The sequence below is a fragment of the Danio rerio genome, chromosome 15 (assembly GCF_052040795.2).
Source record: "Danio rerio strain M-AB ecotype USA chromosome 15, GRCz13ab, whole genome shotgun sequence".
NCBI lineage: Eukaryota > Metazoa > Chordata > Actinopteri > Cypriniformes > Danionidae > Danio > Danio rerio.
This window is the reverse complement of record NC_141035.1, coordinates 41,765,370-41,791,126: the sequence shown is the minus strand read 5'-3', so window position 1 is coordinate 41,791,126 and position 25,757 is coordinate 41,765,370. Positions and strand designations below refer to the sequence as shown.

The 25,757-nt window shown below is 40.4% G+C and overlaps 1 protein-coding gene and 2 long non-coding RNA genes across 12 annotated transcripts in view; 2 read left to right on the top strand and 1 right to left on the bottom strand.

Moving 5' to 3' along the window:
* LOC141377910 (uncharacterized) overlaps positions 1-3,995 on the top strand; it is a 45,677-nt gene extending 41,682 nt beyond the window's left edge. The window contains exon 4 of the long non-coding RNA XR_015509781.1: positions 2,182-3,995. This is a non-coding gene — a long non-coding RNA (uncharacterized LOC141377910). The remainder of the gene's footprint in view (positions 1-2,181) is intronic.
* Positions 1-25,757, bottom strand: part of robo2 (roundabout, axon guidance receptor, homolog 2 (Drosophila)) — an 848,620-nt gene that overhangs the window by 265,712 nt on the left and 557,151 nt on the right.
* Positions 16,714-20,714, top strand: LOC137487783 (uncharacterized). Its single transcript, XR_015509767.2, has 5 exons — positions 16,714-16,764; positions 17,047-17,127; positions 17,486-17,549; positions 17,823-17,949; positions 18,911-20,714. It is a non-coding gene; the product is annotated as an uncharacterized LOC137487783 (long non-coding RNA).

Below are 25,757 nucleotides of genomic sequence, written 5' to 3'. Positions count from 1 at the left end.
CACTGACCACTTTATTAGGTAGCCCCTGGGTTGGTCCCCATTTTACCTTCAGAACAGCCTTAATACTTCATGGCAGAGATTCAATTAGGTACTAGAAATGTTGCTCAGAAACTTTCGTCTATATTGACAAGATAGCATCATGCAGTTGCTGCATATTTCTTGGCTGGTATTGTGCGTTCTACATACCTCGATTGTAACTAGTGATTATTTAAATTACTGTTGCCTTTCTATCAGCTCAAACCAGTCTGGCCATTCTCCTCTGACCATCAACAAGGCATTTGTGCCCACAGAACTGCCGCTCACATGATATTTTCACTTTTTCAGACCATTTTCTGTAAACCTTAGAGATGGTTGTGTGTGAAAATCCCAGTAGATCAGCAGTTTCTGAAATACTCAGACCAGCCCATCTGGCACCAACAGCCATGACACATTCAAAGTCACTTAAATCCCCTTTCTTCCCCATTCTGATGCTTGGTTTGATATACAGCAGATCAACTTGACCATGTCTACATGCCAAAATGCATTGAGCTGCTGCCATTTGATTGGCTGATTAGAAATTTGCATTAGCGAGCAGTTGGACTGGTGTACCTAATAAAGTGGCCGGTGAGTGCATGCTTTTAACCTATTATTGATAATATATAACATGCATTATTTTAAATACTCAATTAGTCAAATCAATAACTGAAGTAAATGACCGTCAAAAACGTTGCTGGGTGAAAATCTACTACAGACATAACAAACCAGAAAATTTACTATGAAAACAAAAGACAGACTAAACATCAGTATGCAAACACTTGGATGCTTTTGCATTTCTTGGCTTTGCTGTTTGCTGTTGTTGTTTTAAAAGGTTTTTTTTATAAACACAATGTTGTGAAATCCTATGCTAAAAGCTGTGTCTGAATAAATAAGATAAAGTAAAGGATTGGAATAGAGTCACAGTGTGGCGTCTCTCTGCAGAGCCTGAGCTTTGGAGCCCGCGGGCTGCTACAGCAGCGCAAACAGGGGAAAAGAGCCTCTTTCCCAATTAGGCCTTTGTGCTCAGTGTGGCGGCATGATTATCATGTATTTTTCATGCTTTCCTCTGTCTCCTGCTCCGTCTCCACGCTTGGCCTGCAGCTCCTGACTGACAACAACATGACACGGGGCGGCCCGGCGACCCGAGAGAAACCTCACACAACACACCAAAAATGCAGAGAAAGGAAGAAAAAAAAATATTACAGACAGACATCGAAATGCACCAGACGCACACTTGAGGAGCCTACACAAAGACCGATCCACCGCGCAGAGCCCCTATTAGCAAAGAGGTAAAAACAATCCCAAGCACCTATCAAACAATGCAGCTTGATTTCTATTCATCTGTCAAAGGCAGGCAGAGGGCTCACATTCCAGACGTGAGCGAGCAAAGTTATTCTGACAGGGCGGAGGAGGAAAGGCCTCCGTTAAAGCTCCTGAATGTAAAACAGATGACACGCGCCTGATATGCAGGCGATATTCCAGATGTCTGACTCTTAATGGGGGGTAAATGGAAATCAATCTTTACTTTTCATCCACCTCGACATCCAATCACAGGTCATTGTTTTAATCGAGACACTTTTGAGAGGGACCCCATACGACACCCCCTACGCTTTTAACACATCTATACCAATGCGTAAAGATTAAGACGTGCTAGCATTCATGGATTTAAACGCGGGACATTTGTTAGCGGAAATGGGATGCGGCTAATCTTATTAAACACAGACGCAATTATCTTTATGATACTCATCGTAGTGTAAAGTGTCAGTCAGAGCTTTGAGAATGTTAAGACACCCGCAGACAGACAGTTAATGAAATGCTAAGATTTGCGGATCAAAGAGGCAGCTGTCTGAAAAAGCAGCCGAAAAAAAATTGGCTATCAAAATTCAATACTACGTGAACATGATGAATAGAACAACAAACCCCTTTTAATTACTTTGTGTCATTTAACAAACTGATAGTATATTTAATCCGGCAAACCTAATGGTGTCTTCTTAAAAGGTCAATCGCAGCATGCGCTATTCGCTGTTCAGTCAGAAGGAAATATCACGAGAAAAAAAAAAGTGACAGAGCTTCTTCTAATAGAAACTGACACGACATGCAACTTCCTGCCACCAGAGACATCAGTGCAAATTAGCAGCTAATTTAATTTTTTTTTTCCTCCATTAGGGAAACAGTGAAGTAATAAAGCAACACCTCCCCTTAATGTCTTCATCTTCGCTGAAACCACAAAACCCACCAGCTACCGTGACCGCCGCCTCTGCCAACTTATGAAAAGATGGGATCAACCATTACATGGAAATAACTCACAATAATATGTCCCTAGCTAGTTTAACTAAGATTCCAGAGATAGGTTTCCCGAACTGTGCAAAGTGGTGCTAATCAAACCCCTCCGTCTGCATTCATTACCACGGAAAACACCTTGAACTCTCCACCTGGCTTCCAGCGAATGTTTCAGCAACAGTCAAGCGATTCATGTGCATGTCTCTAATTAGAGCTCCCTGTCCTGTCTATTGAGCGTGCACCTGCAAATGCACCAAAGGATCATGGGAGTTAGAGTCCGAGGGCTGGTGTGTGCTGCGTGTTGGCAGGTGAGCGAGTCCATACTGGCTGGACTACAGGATTGTGATTACACAGCTGTTGATAGGAGTATTAGCTCCCCAGCTGCCGGCCACGACCTACTACTGAAAGGAGAGCATGGCCCCACCTTCATGCTCAGTGATCCGAGTAATTACATCGTCTAGCTGACCCACACACACACACACGTGCACACAAACAGACACATTCCAATCCAAAAAACACCTGCACTGAGAGGCCATTCCTGCATTGCTACTGGACGTGATGACAGACCACTAAAGGTTCAGTTTGCCTTGTTTTTACTTAACACCAGAGAACATCATGCTTGCTTGTTAAAAGGTTCAAGCGCAGCTGCATTTTACTTACTTACTCCCAGGGCCATTTATAGCGAAGTTGATATTTAGACACACCATATTGGTGTTTTGTAACATTTAGTTTTTATGAGGTGGGCGCTCAACCCCCAACCTGGATGACCAAGGACATACACACTACGGCCAATTTAGCTTACCCAATTCACCTACAGAACATGTCTTTGGACTGTGGGGGAAACCGGAGCACTCTGAGGAAACCCACACAAACACGGGGAGAACATGCAAACTCTATAATGAAATGCCAACTGACCCAGCCGAGGCTCAAACCTTCTTGCTGTGAGGTGACAGTGCTACCCACTGCGCCAACGTTTTGCCCCAGCCGCATTTTAGGTGTATCAAATTTACTAAATTAGAACATTTCTTTCAGAAAATGTCTTCATTTGGTTACAAGGAAACACCATTTAGAACAAGACGAGCAAGAGATAGTGGTGCTAAATGCATTACGTCCCCTGCAGGGCAGAGGAAACCCTCCATCTGTCCTGGAAGCTGGGCAATTAGAAGGGGTTACTCTTAATCAAGACATACTGTTGAGTAGAAGACAGACCCTGGGGGAAAATAATCCACTTTCCTTATTTGTTTTCATAGCACACCTTTACCGAATACTCCACTTCTTGTTAACTCTCAGATGTACTCGAAGGTACAAAGCCTATCATTAAAGTTGCATCTTTTAAAAAGCTACACATATGCACCTTAAAGGTAAAGATTAATACCTGAATTATGAACCTCATTAGTGACAAAAAATTTGTAAATTGTAACCTAAATTACATAAATTGTACCCTAAAGGCACCAATATGCACCTGTAAGGTACATTAGTGTACTTTTTGAAAGGATGTCACCCCATTGACATATTTTGTACCTTTATTTTCTGAGAGTTAGGGTGGCAGACACATGAAGACCCTGATATTCTGTTATTTCACAGCTGATAGTCTTTCCCTTGCTTTGTTAGATAGCATTTGCAATTGCAAGCAGGAACATGTAAGTGAACGAAAAGGACAGAAGGAGACGACAAAAAAAAAAAAAAAAAAAAAAAAAATATATATATATATATATATATATATATATATATATATATATATATATATATATATATGATTTGGCAAAACTAGACAGGACAGAGCAATTTAAAATAAGAATATAAGGAATAAAGAAAGAAAAGTAGGAATAGGGGCACTAAAACACTTCCAAACTTCTGAACACTTCAAAAAAGTTAGAGAGTAGTATCTTCAATATGAGTGAAACTGTTAGAAATGCTGATGTTTGCATGATGTTTAATTTGCTTTCCTTCAGATTTTGTCATTTAATACTTTCTCTAGCAGTCACATAAGGATAAAGGTGACCTTTAGATTCTGATGACATATGGCAAACCTCTAAAAGCTCTTCCATCCTTAAACCCAGCTTTACACAACAACCCACTGTTGGCGTTAGCTTCCACTGTCAGCAAACTCAAATTTGTATGCGCAAAGGAGATCTGTACTTCACAACATCTGCTGTACTCCTCTACCTTCCGGCTGCTGCTGACACACTGCCAGGGGCTTGATCTCCATCCTCCTACCTCGATAACCAATGACCCGGACCACCCCCTCCCTCTCTAGAGGGGCTGCGTCAGCTGGGGGGAATAGGAACTGTGGGATCAATGATGGTGGAAAAGGCCTTATAATGGCCAGGATTAATGATGAGAAATTCGGCGTCACCCAACGAGTTCCCGAACATTCATCACCACCGAGGGTGCTGCCAACTGGCGTATTGTAGACCCCTCGTGACCCCAGAGGCCAGATCATGAAGAAGCTACTCCAACTGCTGCAGTTCCTGCTGCTTCAATCTGTCCAGCTGTGCTGCAGGGAGTGGCACGTAAGCCTAGGCCAAGTGCCTAAAATAGCAGGGATATGGTTACACTCTGCGGACGCGGATGCCATGGTCACTCACTGCGTTCCATGCTTAATGTCCTCAGCTGTGCCTGGTTGGATCCTGAACGTAGCTCCCATTAAAGATACCCACTCATCTTTTTCCTCCTTTCTTGGTCCCCACAGTAATATTCTTTGGAAAAACTGCACTAGGGAGAGTGCTTTTGTGTTAGAAAGAGGAGGCAAGAGAACAACAATTGAAGGGAGAAGCCATCTTCTCCCACCCTGACAAATAGGCATTCCTAAAAGCATTACTTCCTGTATCTACACTAGCTAGAGTAGAAACAGTCTTTGTCCCAATGTCTTATCATAGGAAAAGGAAAAGCTTTTTCAATGCACACCAAGGGATGGACCCTACACATTACAGAAGCCTCCCACAGGCCCCTAGACAGAGGCAGGACTATTATGACACTTTCAGACTAAAGAGAGGTCTGGAGAACCATCCATCTTCAGGCACCATTGTGTCACAAAATTACCTCTCAATGACTAGCCTGACACAAGTAGGTAGGGGACCAATAACAGATTTTGCCTCTGCTTGAGAGAGGGGGAAAATCATACAGGTATCATTATGACAGGGCAGGTATTGTATGTTCTGAGAGTGACTTAAACACATCAGCCTAATTTGCTCCTTACATTAATCTTGCATGAGGAAGTTATGTGTTAACTTACAATACCACCAGGACCAAAGATCCTTCTGTAAAGGTTTAGAACCAGAAAATGATTTAGGGTTTCCATTTTTAGCCACTTCAACTGATCTACAGATGTGACTAATGTTTATTAACTTGCCTAGATTGTAAGTTAAGTCTTTCCAAAGAGCTAACTCTATCTTTAATTCAGACTAAGGCAGTAACAACATGGCAGCTAAGAAAGGACACAACCAATTCTTTATATCACTTCCTGCAAACCATATGGCAAGACCCATAAATTCATGTCTTCGGTGGCATTCATAGACAAGAGAGGCAGTTATCCTGGAATGAGAGGCATGGGCAGATATTGGGAGCAGGCCTTGCGGAGTAAGGTTGAGGGAGGAAAGCAATTAGGAGCACTGCACCATAAGGACTGCAGGTGTGCTACACAGTGATAAGGATGAAGGAGGAACCATTTCTCAACCCCATTTCCCCCCACACACCCACGGCTCTTCCGCCTGGACCACAATGGCAAATAGCCTCCCCACCAACAGCCAAAGCTGTTTGGCAGCTTACGAAAGGTTTTCCCTGGTCCTCTGTGTGGTGGAATTGCTAGCATAAGAAGCAGACTGATAGAAGGCAAAAGGGGAGGAGTTTGCATTTCATCTCATCAAGCAAGGAGAATGAACAAGAAAAAAAAGGTCTTGCATGTGCAATTTTTCAGAGAGAAGTCATTTAGAGTAATGACGTGGACTCCGCAGGCTGTTCAAAGTGGCAAGCAATTAAGATTAATTAAGTGCTCACTGTGGCCGTTTGCAATATGGATTGCACCTTTTATTATGGCTAAAGGCCCACATTAATGGGTTATACGGCATCATTATTTAGAAGCTGTTTATTTACAAAACATGACGAATACTGTGAGATAAACTACAGGATGAGGTCTGGGAAGGCCAGGGGAAGGAGAAAGCCATGTCTGGTGGAGATTACTGTGACTACACTCACAAATAAACAGAAACAAAATACTGAGGCAAAGAAGAAACTCTGAAAAAGCAATATAGAGAGTGAGCTGCAAGGCGTAGAAGCTCACAAGAGCTCACAGGAGGAGAGGTTGGTTAGCAGGCATCACGCTGGGCATATCTGATCACACAGTGATCCTGAAATCACATCCTACTCTGTCAGCACTTCTCCGCTCTGGGTCTCTGAGCTCCAAAAGCCCTCCTCCACCTGCTTGCGTATCTCTATGTGTGCACAAAGGTGTGAACATGCATATAGATGTGCAGGTCCCAGCACTTGACACCATATTGAGACCTGAGCGTGCTGGAGGGGTCGTAGGGGGACATCGCAGAAAAGGGCATCTCTCTGGCACGACACACACATTGTCACGAGTGACATTTATCCCCGTTGCTGTCAAACATAAGAGTGCGTGTGTGTGTGTGTGTGTGTGCACACTGCCATTTACCCTCTATTTAACACATTCTGCTGAACACTCGTTCAAGCACACACATAAGGTTTATAGATTTAGGCGTAATACTAAAAATGCAGAGGGTGTGAAACTTAAAGGAGAAAGAGGATGAAAGGGAGAAAAACACATAGAAGCCATTTCCAATTTTGACAAAAATAAATCTATAAGCAATTTTTGTGCAGCTCCCCTCTTTCCTTTCACTTATAGCAACTATGTGCTGCTGATCTCAGCAGTCTCTTTCTCTCTTCCCCCTGGCATGCTGAAAATGTAAGCTAAGCTTGAGATGGTAAAAGTCCCAGAGAAACCTACTATTCCTAGGCATAGGCTTCCCAACAGCAGCTTGAGCTAAAACTCAATTATCTGCAACACATTAGACCTGCATATTCTGTTAATAGTAAGACGTAGTCCAACAAAACAATTCCTTATACGCTAAGATGTGTTGTCATTGTTTAATATGATAAAATGAGTGCTAAGATATTACAAGGACATTTCCCTGTTCGATAAAACACGTTATATTGTATCAGATGGAGATGGTCCAACTAAAACTCAGTAATCAAGGTAGTTAACGGCATACACAAACCAACCTGACCTTTCTTTGGCTTGAATGCGATGATGACCAAAAATGACAAGCTAAACAACATGTAAGTTCAACTACTGTCTATTCCCAGTTAAGCCTGGTTATACTTCTGCGTTAAAAGGTCAGCGTGACCCACGGCACTTGCCTTGCGCATAGCCGTGCATTTATACTTCTGCACACTGTCTGTGTTGCTCGGCAATAGCACTTCTGAAACTCTAGCTGGCAGTAGGTGTTTATGTTCCTCTGTGCTGTGTTTCTTTCCTGGTGTTTTATTTTTTCTGAACGCTACCTTAATGTATAAGTAGCTCAAACTTGCTCACTTTGCAGCAGGAACCGGCGGATGTGCAACAACTTTAATCATAAAGGGAACACAAAGCAACAGTGTCCAACTTGATCTCCTTCACAGGACTCTTACTTGTAAACACTCACTCCAAAGAGTTGCAGTGGCTCTTGGTCCCACCCACACTCGTCAGCGCTACCAAGTCAACCAATCACAGAGCTTGCGCTATGTGTCATTTCGACATGTGAAGTTTATTCATAAACAAATTTCGAGAGGATCACGTGCTTATGATTGTTCACAGCTGTTCCAACTTTAGCTAATGACTGATTATCCTATCAGACGATCCTTAACTCACTATAAATAACCAGACTTTTCTCATCTCAATATCTTCGTCTTGAAGAAACCCCCCCACCCAACCCTACTTTCCCTCCTTCAAACGGGCGTCACGGTGGCCGGCGATTAGCGCTGTTGCCTCACAGCAAGAATGCCCCTGTTTTTATTCCTTTTCCAAACCAGACGGCATTTCTGTGCGGAGTTTGCTCGTTCTCCCCGTGGTCGCGTGGGTTTTCCCCGGGTCCTCCGGTTTCCTCCCACAGTTCAAAAACAAGCACTCTAAACAATTAATCACAATACATTAGCTAAACTCTGAGTATACCTTTCAGCATACATATCCGACACTTAGCTACAACAAGCAAGAAGGGGAGTCAGAGATCTACCTGAGCTCAAACTCCCCTCTCGCCTTGCAACGCGAGGGAGCCCAGGGCTCGAGGATCTTATAAGCTCAGGGCTCTCTCCCGGGACAGCACGCCAAACTAGCTTTACTATCAATCATCAGCTAAGTGTGAACTCTTGAAGTAGTTAAATTTTACGACTGCCACTGCGAGGGCTATACGTCCACATGTAGGCTGCGCCGGTGCATACGCATGCGCTTAACGCAGAAGTATAAATCAGCCCTTAAGCTAACTGGGAAGGCTTGACCGAAAGATTCTTTAAGCAACTCATTGACTCAAAGCTAATGAGATACAATCGTTATTATATGCTGTTCCGAACTCAAATACAGAAGTAGCAATCAGTCCTGCTCATCTCCTTGACCTATCAATGTTATGGCAGGATCTAAGAGAGAGAGAGATAGAAGATGTTTTCAATCACTTCACTCTTGCCTCTCTTCCCAGCACCTTCTTGGCTCTGCAGGCACTTTAATTAGCAGAGAGTAATCTAATGTTTGGAGATTAGCGAGAGCAGAGACACTGTAGCAAAGATAACCAAACACAACACACTGGAGAGATGCTAAAACCTGCCATCCTAACAAACAAATGGGCACATTTGCATTTACCGATTTGATGAGCGAGCTAAGAGCAAAGCGAGAGAGGCGAAGAACGCTGGCTAATCTACAATTCCCCAAAAAACAGAGGGTCCAGTCCGGAGAGAGAGAGAGACAGGGATATCTTCATTGACTGAAACAGACAGTACAGAGCAGTAATTAGCGACTAAGCCTCTCTTATCAGCCCTCTGCCACTGTCAATAGCGATTTCACTCAGAACGACAATCAGACAGAGTCTCACATGCACGATAAACTACAGTGTTTAACCCTTACGAAGATGAAGTTAATCCCTGATGTGCGTCTACACTTGGCATAATGTATATACTTCCACACCATTACGCATACAGATAGAAAATATGAAAATATGACATGTACTGCACATAGGAGGCACAATTTATTTATCACCAGAGCTTAATGAGTTTAGATAAATGTATTACATTTCTGCTGAACAGTATTGAAATTAAAATACGACTGTCCAGAAACACACATACATCTTCCAGGCATCTGAAAGTGTTAATCATCTGCAAAGCATTGTATTTTACTATACACTCATAAATGTCACAAATTAATCTGACGAATGTTATTTTAATATCCACGAACAAACTATTAATTTAAGATAAACCCACAAACATTAAATAGATGTCTTGATGACTTATGTGTGGATTATCTGCAAGAGCATAAGTGTGTCCTGCTTTTGACAGGAAGGCCGGGTCAGTCTTTGAGTTGACCTCTCTCAGGGGAATTCCTGGTGGCACACAGTCCAGAGCCCTGAGGACACAGCCGATCCATACTGAAACCTTTTCAGCACAGACAGCAGTCATTAGCCTACAGAAGATCTAATGAGGAACCACCACCTTACGCTTAAAAAGACCAAGAAAACAAAAGGGAACTGGAAAGATTTAAGCTCGCTCAAGGTATACAACTAATGTATCATTGTCAGAGACATATAGGCACACCCTATAAATCCCAGTCACACAACAAAAAAGGCAAAGAGGGGGGCTCTGTTTTCTGGAATTTTGTCCTGATGCTTTGGTCAAAAATAGGACATGGTTCATGTGCACACACACAAGGCCCTTGAAGATACACACAATATAATGGGTATATTTCAGCGAGAAGCAAATCGCTAAGGTGCTCTGGTGCAACCTTGACCTTTTTCTCGAAGACATAGGCTGCTAGCTGAGGAGACGGTGAGAAAGGGAGAGAGACGTGGTCCTGCATTTTAGGGCTCTGTCTCTAGCCAATAACAAAACTGCTACACAGAGGTCAAACATTTACAGATGGAACAGTGCAAAGTCATTTCCATCCTTTGTCATGTGCTTATGTTTGTCTAGAGTTCTATATTCCCACTGGACAGAGACTTTATTGGACTCTACTGCACATCGGAATCGTTTTGGAGATTACAAACCAACTCTGCCTAACTCTAGAGCAAATTGAGTGCAAATCCTCATGGAGAACCACTATTCAATTCAATTCATCTTTATTTTTATAGCGCTTTCACAATGTAGATTGTGTCAAAGCAGCTTAACATAGAAGTCCTAGTAAATTGAAATTGAAACTGTGTCAGTCCAGTTGTCAGAGTTGTAGTTGAATTACACACATTGAAAAGTAAATCGAAATCCCAAACCAAGCAAGCCAGTGGCGACTGTGGCATGGAACAAAACTTCACCAATTGGCAAAAGTGAAGGTAAAAACCTCAGGAGAAACCAGGCACAGTAGGGCACGACCACTTCTCCTCTGGCCAAGCCTCTTGTGCAGAGCTGCAGTCTAGGCGCCAGGCACTGGACAACGCTGAACGTCCATCATTGAGAAGCTGCAGGTGTGAGTAAGGGACAAAGATCAATGCAGAGACTCATCTGTCACTGAGTCTTTCAGGAATCAGTCTCATGTTTTCTACTCCTCCATAACCGCCATAGGATCTGCTTAGAATACAGCCTGGTACAGAGTTATGGAGACCGCTAGAAGTCCTCAATGGTTGGCATCATCTATTCACAGGACTTGAATCACATCAATGGCACTGCACAATCTCTAGAGCAGGGGTCACCAATCTTGTTCCTGGAGGTCCGATGCCCTGCAGGGTTTAGCTCCAACTTGCCTCAACACACCTGCCTGGGTGTTTTAAGTATACCTAGTAAGACCTTGATTAGCTTGTTCAGGTGTGTTTGATTAGGGTTGGAGCTAATATCTGCAGGACACCAGAACTCCAGGAACAAGTTTGGTGATCCCTGCTCTAGAGGCCTCGGGATGATATCTCCATACCATGTCCCTCCTACCATGTAGACCAGGGGTGACCAACCCTGTTCCTGGAGATCGACCTTCCTGCAGATTTCAGTTGCAACCCATATTAAACACACTTGCCTATAATTATCAAGTGCTGTTCAGGTCCTGATTAATAGATTCAGGTGTGTTTGATCAGGGTCGGAGCTGAACTCTTTAGGAAGGTCGATCTCCAGGAGCAGGGTTGAGCACCCCTGATGTAGACTTTAGTATCAATCTACAATTAAACAAACCTGATGCAGCTAATTGAGGTTGTCAATAAAGCCACAGTCACACTTTGATTAGACTGTGAAATTAGTTTGGGCGGTGCTGTGTAAAAGGGTTAGGATGAATCAAGATGATGCTAAAATGAGCTGAACATAAATTTCTGTTATGTTTTTGAGCTTGTGTTGGTCTCAGGAATTCAGATGACACAAATTCACAATTCAGAGTTCAACAAGCTTGAACTTTTAAATGCAGTGAATTGTGAAACTTTTTGCACAAGCTTGCTTTTCCGTTCTGGCGCATTCGCATATGAATGAAAGTCAATGGGGCGAAAAGTGCAGTGTGACCATGTCTTTACTATTTACTCCCAAACATGTGTTAAGACAAGTTGGAGTCAAACTCCACAGGACGTTATCCCTCTAGGAGCAAGAATTGACACTCCTGCTGTGATGTATTCACATAATAAAAAAACAAACTACCAATGAAACAGTAAATTGCACATGATCCTCCTTATACCTATTCTGCTATCCCTACTCTTTGGCATCCTGGCTTTCCACAACAAAACAACACAAGTAATTTAAGGAAAAATTTCAAGGAACAAGTAAACATTACCACTGCAGGAATCCCAATAGAGCGAGTATGGCTCATGCAGAGTAGGTGACTAATGGCGGCTTTGTTTTAGTTAAGACTCGTAGTGCGGGGTCTTCTAGGCGCTGTTGCTTATGGCTTCATCCTTTGATGAGGCTAATTATGCTGTGTACAGAGCCTGTGGACTAGAGCATTCATTATGCATCCACTACCCTTCTATGAATCCCACAGCACCATCCAGAGACAGGGCCTGCAGCCCAACACTGTCCCCAAAGACAGAGTCATGCTACAGGGCTACAGCACCACCGTCTACCCCTGCTTCCCCTGGAGCTCTGCATCCAACTGAATAACAGAATCATACTAACATTAATACACACACACACACAAACAGACACACTTCTGAGCAGCTATTTAAATATTCAGTTCTAAGATCAAACAAATAACTCCTTAGGCGGACAGTTTCCAACACTGAAAGAAATGGCTGTTAGAAGAAAAGAAAGAAATAAACTGAGATTTTATTGAGGTTTATGTTAAATAATAATACTAATTTAGATATAGTACTAAAAAGTCTGTTAAATGCACATAGCAAAGACAAGAAAAATCTATTTTAGGTAGTGAAAGTGTTGCATTGTGGGATCATTAGTTTTGGTGCATCAATGACTGAAGTCAATTTGCTATCAAAGTCATTGATTATCTATAGCTTCCTGTCACTAAATATTTTCAGAGGCTATGAAGAAATTCTAAAGAGAGTCTCTTAGGAGCCGATGCAGACCTTTGCATTGACTCTTGGAATTCTGCTTAATTAATTCCAGAATAAACAGAACATCAACTTAAGCTCTACAGGTCAAGAGGTTTGAGGACGGTAAGGACAAGCGCACCATCTGTAAAGGTGTAAGCGATCGAGGTGTAAGATCAAATGCTGGACTGCATTAGTGTATGTACAGGAGGAAAGAAGCTAAAACAGGGTATGTGAGAAAGGCGCGCATGCTCGGTGGTAGAGCGCAACGCCCTTTTCAAAAAAAAAACAAAAAAATTGCCCCTCTTCCTTAGTGCTTCTCATCCAGTATTAATGGCTGTTGTTTTTTTAATGAGGGAGAGTGGGTCCCTATGCTTCTGAAGGTTTTTTTAGGGGGTGGTAAGAGGAGAACAGAGTTCATCTCATCTACGGGCTGTGGAGCCGTTGTGTGGATGCAGCAGGGTGGGCTGAAAGAGGGGGGTTTGTGCCATAATGGTTATGGGTCTCTTAGTAAATACACAGATACTCCAATCTGCTTCAAAGACCACATGCGGCTTCATATCTACTCTCTTTTTCTCATCATGTTCAATGGGGCTTGACAGTGGCACTGTTATACAGATAGATGGAAAATAGCCTTCCTCTTTGCCTACGGCTGAAAAAAAAATGAAAGATTTGGGCGACCTCGAACCCAAGATAAGTTTCATTTGCCAACTTACTAAACCAGGCGACCACATCACACCCCTTACGTATTTACAATTTAATCAGAAACTGCCGAGCTGTGACCAGGAAGAAAGCGCTTGCTTTTATTTAATTTCGATGTCCGTACTGCTCGCTCTTTTCAGTCCTCCTTCTTGTTTTGCGAGATCTAATAATGGAGGAGTGATTCGCCAGCTGTCATGGTCGCGGTCACTTCATAAAAATCAAATTGGAGAGAAAAAAAAAGGTTGATAGTGAATGATGAGGAAATGAGAGGGGATGAGGAAGAGGAAAAAAAGAGAGGCTGAGATAGTTGGGGGATGGAAACAAGATGACAGCCATCATGAGAAACTTGATTTAGGAGTCATCTACCATCTTGCCTGGCGTTTTTTGTTGTTATAATAGCCTAAAATGGAGCATGAATGTAGATGACGGCGTGCTGAGTGATGCCCGCGGGGTTGGCTTAGATCACTTTTATTTGTTCTGTTTATTCAGAGCGTGTGTAAAGACACTTGGAGAAATGCAATTTTCCACCTGATAGACTACTGTTGCTTGGACAGACGGAAAGATAAAGAGAAAATGTGCAATTTAAAATGGGAAGAGGAATGTGAGAAAGAAAAACATTAATCATACATAGCATGCCTCAGATAATTGCTTCCTCCTTGTTCCCGTCAAGTGAAACGTACAGCGGCGGAATTGGACAAAGATTTGGATATGCCTGTGAGTCAGATTTTTTGAGAATGAAAGCATTTTTGAGAAAGCGTCTGGACATAAACTTTTAGAAGATCATTCATCTATCACTCTGCAGAGCTCTCACCTCATTGCCCTCTGAGTTTATGTAGGGTTGGCTTAGTATTATAAGCTTCTATTCCACTGTGTGGTACATTGCGGTCCAGTTCAACTTGCAATGCATTTTAGTATCGCTCAAAGTGCGAGGGATTACTGATATAGTTGTGCAGGTAGCATCATTTGTAATTCAGGTTTATCCTATCTACGGCTGGATCTACTCCATTTTGTGGTGTAAAGACGGTTTAGACAATTCAGCTGTGTCTACTGCCTACTTCCAGTCTACTCAGTTATATTTTGACACTTGGCAGAAAACACTTCGCATTACCTCAGGAGGAAAGTAGCCGCCACTAAAAAAGAGTTCTAAAAATCCACAAGGTAATTTTATATGAGCAAAAATTATTAGTATCACAAATTTAAATATTAGCTGAGCAGCTTACGTTGTGAGGCTCGAACATCAGGCACACTCATTCCTGTTAGTGTCGTTAATCTGGCAACCTGCATTTGTATTGTGTCAATGGAAGAGGGGCTGTGCGAAAATAAAACCTTCTCTGATACCTGGTTCAACCAATAGGTAACACTCATACATATTACATCTTTAAATATAGTGAAATTGGTGTCTTGTGTCGCAAATCTAATAGCGCGGCTAGTAACAATTCTTTCTAACAGAGGGGTGCCAAAACTTTTTCTTATGAAGGGTCAAAAATTAAACTTGATTGAGGCTAGTGGGCCGAAGGTTAATATAGGTGGGGTAATTTACCATGGGTATTTTCCTAATTTATTTAAAAATGACTAGAAAACATTGCTTTATATTAACTAATTCAGTATTTTTCCATTTTATAATCAACTTATAGTATTAAAGTAAAAACAAAACAAACTAATTTAAAACATAATTGCATAAAAACATAAAAACATAAAAATTTGATTAATCTCCCTAGTAGCAATGAATTCTGGCCCAGATTCGGCATAAAGTTGGCACAGCAAGCGTTCATCCGGCACTGGGATCCAGCATGTGAACCAAACATGGCCCGGGTTTGACATAGGTGGCACCGTCTTTAAGGCAGAACACCAGATTTGGGCCAGATGTAAAATGTAATTTTTGGCCCAGATTTTAAAAAAGTATATGTGGACCATGTGAGTTTGGCCAGTCTTGACCCACATTTAAAATACATTAAAATAATTTTTGAGCAAAGAAAAAAAAATCTACCAGGTCAGAATCAGGTCACTTTGAGAAAAAGCATGCCCACAGTGTGCCTAAAGCGCAGCACTTCATGGGCTTATCATTTTCATTGCAATCGTGACACACCAACCTATCTGGCCCAGTTCAGACCCAGTTATGAGTTATTAACTTGACTGAGACTTGGCCCAGATGGGGTTCGTGTTTGGCTCTTGTCTGGAAGCCAGATTTGGAACAGTCCTGTACCGTAATTCACTGCAACATGTGGGCCAAGCAAAACCTGATTGTGTGGGCCAGAGCTGGGTCAGAGAAATTTTGCTTTGTGGGTTCCATTTAATTAAAACATTTAATTTCAGTTTGCTTTTTTTTGTAGCTCAACAATAAAAAGTTTACGGCAAATTAAAACAGAGGATCCATCATTCTCAGGCTCCGTTTACGTTTTAGTTAGAAAACGCATAAGTTTTGCTACGGTTTCGCCATCCGTCCACACTACGCCGGAGTTTTCGAGCGCCGAAAACGGAGCGTTTTGGAAACGCTGGAAAGCCTGTTTTCATTCCTAAACGCTGCTGCTCCGTCTCAGTGTGGATGAAGGAAAACGGAGACATCTGAAAACGGAGGCATGGCTGCCGGGATTCGCTAGCTGATTGGGGCTTTTGTGTCATTACGTATCCTTCCCTTATTCGTCAAGCCCCTATCACATGACTATAACACATGGCTTTAATGCTACCAGAAGACAACAGACCAGCCTTTATTGTAAACAAATTTTAGTTTTAGGGAATTTTAGGTGCCACTGTGCAGTTGAACTCTGCCTTTTTTACTACAGCAGCGGCATATATTCGCTAGAATGCGCATGCCCAGAGTGCGCGAATGGTCATGTGATATACGTTTTTGGTGGCGTAGTGTGGACGGAGATATGTTCAGAAATGCTAGGTGAAACGCGAGTGTGGACGCGGATCGTTTTTGCACAAGTGTAAACGCACGAGTGTAAACGGGGCCTCACTCTCCTCTCAGATGGGATCGGGGCCAAATCAGAGATTACAATGGGTCAACAGGCCCTACTTTGGGGCATCTCTGCTCTAACCAATTGGTGATCAGTAGTACGCATACGTCACATTTGGGTAATAGTCCCAGCCGGCACACGACCGACCTTCAACGTTGAAATATGGTTGAAATAAGGTCAGTTGTGTTTTGAACGTTGAAATAATGTTGATAGAACGTTTAATGTTGAATGGTTGAAAAACAGCCTGCACATGACAAGGCTTCAACGTTGAAATGTGGTTGAAAATATGTCAGTTGTTGCTTTAATGTTGAAACAATGTTGAATGATAAATGGTTGAAAAAAGTTACAGAAATCCTTGTACAAATCAACGTTGACATTTTTTTATCATGATCTGTATGTTGAATTAACGTCATGGCTTCACCCAATATTCAACATGTTTGGTTACCATGGTATTGGAGGACTCCGCGCACGCGGCCACGCGCAGCGCTTCACTTCACTTAATTACGAACACCTGACCTGCAGTGCAGCAGAATTCCGAGGTAAGCGTATTTTTAGATGCTTTAACGTTTTATTTACCCCCCGATTTTGTCAGTGTATCTTAAACGTGACTTTTGAGGTGTAGTGTTTCGAATTTTGAAGCATTTAAAACTTTCCAGTTTGTTTTTAGTCTTGTTTGCGCTCCGGTGACGCGCAGCTAACCTCGAGGTAATGTCACATGTTTAACGTTAGTCTAAATGAGCGTTTTTATGGCAAATTCAAAGCGATAAACTCCAAACGCAGTTTAAAGTTACTGAGCAACGTTATAAAACAATATCCATTTTAAACGCTGTATTATTAGTGTTATTATTACAAAGTTAACTGCTGTCGTTTCACTGTTGTTGTTGTTTTTGCTTTTAGACATGTAACTTACTCCAGAGACGCACTAACTTGCACAGCATTGAATGGAAAAGGCTTTGTCCATGTAAGTTTACTTTACCTTTAACTATCTGTTAAATCTTCTTGGTGCTTTGGTTGGTGATATTCTCTTTCTAATCTGTTTGTTTATTGATTGTTAGGCTATGTTGTGATATTATATTGTTATATTGATATTATTGTGAAATCATGTTGTGATGTTATATATGTGACAGTATTGGGGAACAAATATGTATTTAGTGAGAAATTAATGCTTAAATTACACTTGTATAGTAGCAGATAAAAGGTGTAATGGGTTTTAACTTTCTGAGTTTTCTGGAAGGTCCAGTTGAGGGCATCAAGAACACGCAGATGGCCTAAACCTGTGTCAGCCTGGACAGACTGCAGTTCTGCTACTCCACGCCAAGGCTTTTGTATGGATGTCTTGACTACTACTGTGTTCTCTAAAGGTATTACTGGAGCAAAACAACAGCACCCGTTACAGTGAAATTTGTATTCAAAAAAATAGTGATACATGTGTAGCAGGTCCAGTACATGTGATGTCATTGAGAAGTTGTTTTAATAAATGTCATTAAAACAAATAAATAAACATGCTATTTAAATAAATCTAAATATTAAAAACTTGAGGATTAAGATGACAAATGAAATGCATCATCTGTCTTGCGAAAAGGGTCTACTTAAGAATTCTGGTGTTTTCCAACTGAAAGGGATAGTTCACCCAAGAATGAAAATTTACTCACATTTTACTCCCCAAATGGTTTAAAACCATTATGAGTTTATTTTGTTGAACACAAAAGAGGCTATTCTGAAAAAAACTAAAAACCTGTAAACATTGACCTCCATAGTAGAAAAAAATACTATAGAAGTCAATGGTTAAATAGATTTGCAGCTTTCTTCAAAATATCTTCTTTTGTGTTCAACGTGGTCAGTAAATGACGACAGAATACAAATTTTTAACTATCCCTTTTATTCTCTGTCCTACATGCAGACTTTTACAGAAGTGCTACTCCTTCTAGAGTTTTTCTCAACCATGTCTAAAAAGCTTTAAACAGCTTTTACAGTACATGTAATGGTTTACAACAACTTGTAATTATTAGATGTGTTGAATGTTTCATGATTCTTTACTGCAGCCTTTGTTAAAAAAAAGAAGAAAAAAAGCAATTTTTTCGAGAATCTGAAATTTGAATTCTGGAAATGCTGGCACCGGTGGTGGCGAAGGGCTTCCTGACGACATCACACCTAATTCTTCACTTCTCTTAGTTAGGAATATTCAGATGTATGAGTCAAAATTATTGAGTGTGGCGATATTATAGGACAAATTTGGATTCAATAAAAAATAAATATTTGAATTTCACTTTGTATAATAGCTGATACCAACTTAGTTGTAACCTCATATTTCATTTATTGCAGGTTTTCTGGAAGCTCCATTTGAGGGCATCAAGGACATACTGATGGCCTAAACCAGTGTCAGCCTAGACAGACAGACATCTATTGCAGTTCTGCTACACAAGACCAAACTCTCTGCTTTTGTATGGATGTCTGACTAGTATGGTGTTCTCTAAAGGTGTAACTGGAGCAAAACAACAGCACCCGTTACAGTGAAATTTGTGTTCATAAAAGATAGTGATATATCAGGTATAGTAACAGGTCCAGTACATTTGTCATAAAGGTTAAATCACAGTAAGTACTGTAAAAATAACTTGTTTGCCTTTGCCACAACAGGTCATGGTGTGTGCATACTACTCGTAGTAAACACACACGCTGATCTGATGGGGGAGAGATATACGCAAACACATTTGTATTTACTGTTTTGTTTTGCCTCACTAAAGTGTTGTTGGAGCTTGGTATGTTCACAGTTGAAATCACTGAAGTCACATGGAACGTTTTGACAATGTGTTTTGTGCCTTATCTTGACAATGACCATCTTGGGACCATTGCTGTCTGTAGAGGATGAGGAGCATTTAATCTAAAATATTTTAGTTTGTGTTCTGAAGATTAACAAGTCTCTGGGGTGACACAAGTAATTAATAACAGAACCTATATGAACACTTAATGTGACATGTAATAGTGAAATAGTGGTCCTACATTCACAAATGTGAGCCATTATTATAAGACCCATGTGAACATGCAATTTTTATGATACTAATAATAATAATGGAATAACAAATTGCTTTTACTGTTGTGTTTGTGAGAGAGAATCAAACCATATATTTTACACATTTTCTTGATGATTTACTGAAATATTTGTCTACATGTTCCACTGTCACAGGTGCTCAGTTTTGCTGCAGTAATGCTAAACACAATAGATTTACTTTATACAAAAAAATAAATAAATAAATAAATATTTAGCATGCAGACCTGCAAAGTGAAGCAGTAATGTCAGGTTTAGATTATAGCATGAGTTTTCACTATTGTGAAAGTGAAGCCATTCATTTACAATGAATTGGAATAGCAAACCTCATTATTGATTTTGTAGGAAACTCACCTGGTGTTTGAGAAATAAATATGTATTTAAGTGCTAGACTGATATAGATGTTTTAGTGTTTTACACTTGATTTTTTGTCCCCAGTGCCATCTTTTACCTCAAGTGTTTCTCTCAACCTATAAAACCTCAAACAGATGTAATGTATTTCACTTGTGATTCTTAGTTGTGAGTGATGTTTTTTATTTTATTTTTTTACTGCAGCCACTTTAAAAGTGGGTATTTTGTAAACAGAATTGTATTTTGGAGACTGTGATGGTTGAAGCGTAGTTTAGTTACTTAGTTTAATTTAGTTAGTATCTGTCTTTCTGAAGACGGTAACACTTTACAATAAGGTTGTATTAGTAAGTGTTAATGTATTTACTAACATGAACAAAGAGCAATGAAGCATCTTTCATATAAAGAAAGTACAGTTCATGTCAGCTCAGTGCATTAATGTTAACAAGCATACATTTTGATTTTAATAGCATCGGGACATATTTCAATTAATTAAATGATTAATAAATGCTGTACAAGTATTTGTTCTTTGTTCATGTTAGTAAACATTAACTTTAATTCATGAAACCTAATTAAAAAGTGACTATTTAATTGTATGCCTTTTTTCTGTATTTGAGTGTACAGCATGTATAGTAACCTGCATGGTTTTAATGAACTATGTATGCTGTAAATGTTGCTGTATATTTAGAATAAATGAAATGAGGTGTGTATTAAATAAATTGATACACAGACTAAGTTGTGTATTTGTGTCGTGTATTTTTTGTTAGTAAAAATTTGTTTGCTATATTTATGGACTTTGCGTTGTATGTAATTTCTATTTAACTTACGTTGAAATGTATGACGGTGAAACAACGTCACGGTATCAACGTTGATCCAATTTGCAAAATCGAAAGGTAATTCAACCTTCATTCAACGTCTACAAAACGACCACAATTCACCCATAAAGAAGGTAAGAGTGAAACAACGTTGTGATTTCAACGGTGAATCACCGGTGGTGGTCCGACGGTGAAACAACGTCACTATATAAACGTTGATCCAATTTGCAAAATCGAAAGGTAATTCAACGTTGATCCAACCATAGACCTGACGTTGATTCAACGTTGAATCACCGTTGAAATGCCGGCTGGGGTACGGCTTGCTTAGAATCTTACTCAAAGTGGTACTCAAAAGTATCAGGTACTTGGTACAGAATGCAGTGGAAAAGCTTGCAAAAGTGAACCATGCAATGCAATGGAAAAGCACCTTTAATAGAAGAGAATGGGATATCTGCTGGAAAAGGTGCTAGTGAGCCATCAGGGGGAAGGTCTTCTTGTGGTAAGTGTGAGTCCTAGCACCCCAACATAGTGATAGTGACACTACGCTGTGAAAAAGCTTGCTAAGCACATTATATCAAAGCCCTGATTCTCTGTGGACAAACTAGGTTTGAGCCTAGAAAGAAAAAAGAAAAGAAACCAAGCATGCAAGCAAGCAAACAAACAAAGCAGCAACACCTCGCCATCAAAATAAACTCAGGATGAGTTGTCCAGAGAAGGCTGCAATATTGTGTCCACTTGCTCTTTGTAAAGGTTTTAGATTGACCAAGGGAAAAGCAATCATGCAACAAAGCAAAATTACTGCAAGAGAAACAGCAGACACACACTTACACGCAAATAACACCTCTGGCAACATTGCCGGACAAACATCTGGGCTCTCAAAACAACCTCTCCAGTGTGATTACATTGGCCTTCACCATCCTCATAAAAGTCCAGATGTCAAATGCAGAGACCCTAACATCTGCTCCATAAACATCCCCATAATGCCTCCATAATGTCCTCCTGAAAGTCCTTCCACCCTTGTGCACATCGGACTCATCTTCACGCTTTCCAGTTGCGGTGGCATCTGCATTCGGAAGAGGTGTCATCCAGCTTGGCCCACAATGCCGACTGTCCGTCTGTGCAGCCCATCTGTAAACGGGGGTCCCCCCCCTCCTTCCAGTTTCACACATAGACACACACTCTATCACTCAGGGTGGAGGGGTTTCTATTGGCATGAAGGGTGTGGAGATGGTGCCAGACACCGACAATGAGACAATACTGCCGAAAACCAGCACGTGCCCATCTAGCACCTTGCAAACCAAGACGCATTAATATGCACATGTTAATTCATGAATATGTAGGGTTAATAGGCGGGGCTTCATGCTAATTCATTAATATGTAGGAGTTAATAGGCAGAGCACTGTGTTAATTGTATGTTGGATTGGATTTGCATTCATGTGTTAGTAACATTAAAAGGTTTGGCATCTCAGATGAACACTGAATTAGGATTTTTAGAATGGAAAGCTCGCACAGACCAACTTTTTAAGACAAACACAGCCTGTTAATAAAGATATCATCAACTAGACTGGGAAATATGAAACAAAATCTCATATTACAATAAAAGTTATCTCATATACTGATAACAATACATATATCTCAATATAGTACCATTCTGTAAATCAGGAAATAATTTCAATACATTGACCACAAGGGGGGGCGAGGCAGTGGCGCAGTAGGTAGTGCTGTCGCCTCACAGCAAGAAAGTCGCTGAGTCGCTGGTTCGAACCTCGGCTCAGTTGGCGTTTCTGTGTGGAGTTTGCATGTTCTCCCTGCCTTTGCGTGGGTTTCCTCCGGGTGCTCCGGTTTCCCACACAGTCCAAAGACATCCGGTACAGGTGAATTGGGTAAGCTAAATTGTCCATAGTGTGTGAATGTGTGTGTGGATGTTTCCCAGAGATGGGTTGCGGCTGGAAGGGCATCCGCTGTGTAAAAACTTGCTGGATAAGTTGGCGGTTCATTCCGCTGTGGCGACCCCGGATTAATAAAGGGACTAAGCCGACAAGAAAATGAATGAATGAATGACCACAAGGATTATATCTTTCTACATTTTAAATGATACCGTATACACAGAAACATACCCATATTTTTTACTTTATTTAACGTTAGGGCAAGTGTTTGATTAAAAATGTAGAAACATGGATTAAATATTAATCAAACATAAAACACTTCATCTGTTGAATTGCAGTCATCACAAATACTGAAGATAACCTATTGGAATCCGCAAGGACCCAAGATTCGCACAGAAATCAGTCAAGTTTGGTGAAGGAAAAAATCATGGTTTGGGGTTACATTCAGTATGGGGGTGTGCAAGAGATCTGCAGAGTGGATGGCAACATCATCAGCCTGAAGTAACAAGACATTTGTGCTGCCCATTACATTACAAACCACATGAGAGGGCAAATTATTCAGCAGGATAGCGCTCCTTGTCATACTTTAGTCTCCACATCAAAGTTCTTGAAAGCAAAGAAGGACAAGATGCTCTAGGATTGGCCAGCCCAGTCACAAGACATGAATATTATTGAGTATGTCTAGGGTAAAAAGGAGGAGGCACTAAATGAATCCAAATAATCTTGATGAACTCTGGGAGTCCTGCAAGAACGCTTTCTCTGCCATTCCAGATGTCTTCATTAATAAGTTATTTGAGTCATTGCAGAGATGTATGGATGCAGTCGTTCAAGCTCATGGGAGTCACACACAATATTTACTCTTTTTCCACTGCATTATGACTTTATATTCTATACTGTACATTCAGTATAGTTCATTCTGTTAAGTGAAAAGACATTTGTCTAAGCAAAGTCAGACCTACTGTCCTAATTAAATAATTAAAAATCAATATTTTATTTAGGTAAAATAAACGTAATCTAGAGGCCTTTGCCTTTCACATAAGCCACTTCTGATACCAATCGATCAGCTAGAAGTCAAGTTATTATTTGTTGCTTCAAAAACTTAGATATTTTGTCAGGTAGTGCAAAAACATTGTATTTTCAAGATTGCGACTTTCTCACAAAGCTGTTGTTCATGTTTCCCAGCATTAAATGAAAAATAAAATATGAAAATGAATTCATAAATGAAGTATTATGTGACGCCACAATATAAACAAGAGCATAATATGAATGATTTTTGCACTTTTGCATATTCAACATATCCTCATAATGCACAGCCCTATTAGCTTTACATTCTGTATGAATTCTTCCTCATCTTTTATGCGTGTAGGCTCAAGTACACTACGAAACCCTGCTGAGAACAGAGCGCACTTCAGAGATTACCAACTGAGTGAATTTGAGATCTGAGACGGTTTTTATGTGTGATTTTCCCTGCGTTTTGCAATTGCGAGAGATGAGTGAGGAGATAAAGAAAGAACAAAGGGAAAACAGTGGAGCGCAAACATTTACACAAAACCACACACGCTATTGAAGCCACAACTGTACATGGTGAATCTGAGCAAACCCAAACAATAGCAATTAGCATAATTGTGTTTTATTGTTGTCCGGGATTTGAGATATTTGCATGTACTGTACACATTTCTGATTCCGCTTAGGATGTTTCAATCAGTGCGGAGAAAAAAATAATAATGACTGGTTAATGAGGAATTGTACAGAGGAGGCAAAAGAGAGGCGTGTCATATTTAGAGGACAGAAAGAGAGATTTCTGACATGGGGACACAAGGGATGGAAAGACAGGAGGGATTCAGTCGGACGCTGTCATTTTCAATCATGTCGTATTCCTGTCAGCATTTGTCTCTCCAGAATACACTCATGGCTCTAACACTTTTACATATTCTATGGCTTAGCATAAAGCTACAACTAATTTTAAAGACATGAAATATATTCAAAATCACACACTGTATACACATACTACATTTGGTCTAACACTTACTTTGTGACATGTACTATTTAATATAGAAGAATAACATTAATGATGAATGACATTAATGATGATTAATGAATGACACAAGTCGTCGAGGCTATTCTTGTTTTATACTGGCGTGTAGCATGAAAATAGGCATATTTGGGCACGGGGATAAAAAATCGTAACCTTGGGGGGGGGGGGGGGGGGGGGTGCTACAGTTTGTGTGTGTAATATAAAACAAAACACATAAAATTTAATAATACCACGCTGTTGCTGAATAAGAAAAAAGATAAGAAATATATTTCTTTGCAGTGTGATAACCTTGAGGCGGATGGGCTACAGCTGCAGAAGAGACAGCAGCTAAGACCAGGAAACTGAGGCTACAATTCGCACAGGCTCAACAAAATTGTACAATAGAAGATTGGAAAAGGATGCCTGGTCTGATGAGTCTTGATTTCTGCTGAGACATTCGGATGATAGGGCCTTCAAATGGCCTCCACAGTCACCAGCTCTCAATTCAATAGAGCACCTTTGGTATGTGGTGGATCATGAATGTGCAGCCGATAAATCTGCAGCAACTGTTTGATGCAGTTAAGGAATATTTCCAGTACCTTGTTGACTATGCCATGAAGGAGTAAGGCAGTTCAGAAAGCAAAAGTGGGTCCAACCTGGTACTAGTGAGATGTCCCTAATAAAGTGGCCGGTAATATTTTGTCAAAATTAATTAGTTAATTTTGACTTACTTTTTTTCCCTCACCTTAACTTATTAAAATATTAATTTAATTTAATTTAATTTAATTTAATTTAATTTAATTTAATTTAATTTAATTTAATTTAATTTAATTTAATTTAATTTACTTAACTTAACTTAAATTTACTTTACTTTACTTTACTTTAATTTATTTTACTTTACTTTACTTTACTTTACTTTACTTTACTTTACTTTACTTTACTTTACTTTACTTTACTTTAATTTTATTTTATTTTATTTTATTTTATTTTATTTTATTTTCTGTGCAGTAAACCCAAAACTTTCAACACTATTACAGACTTTTTAACTGGTTTACACAATTTT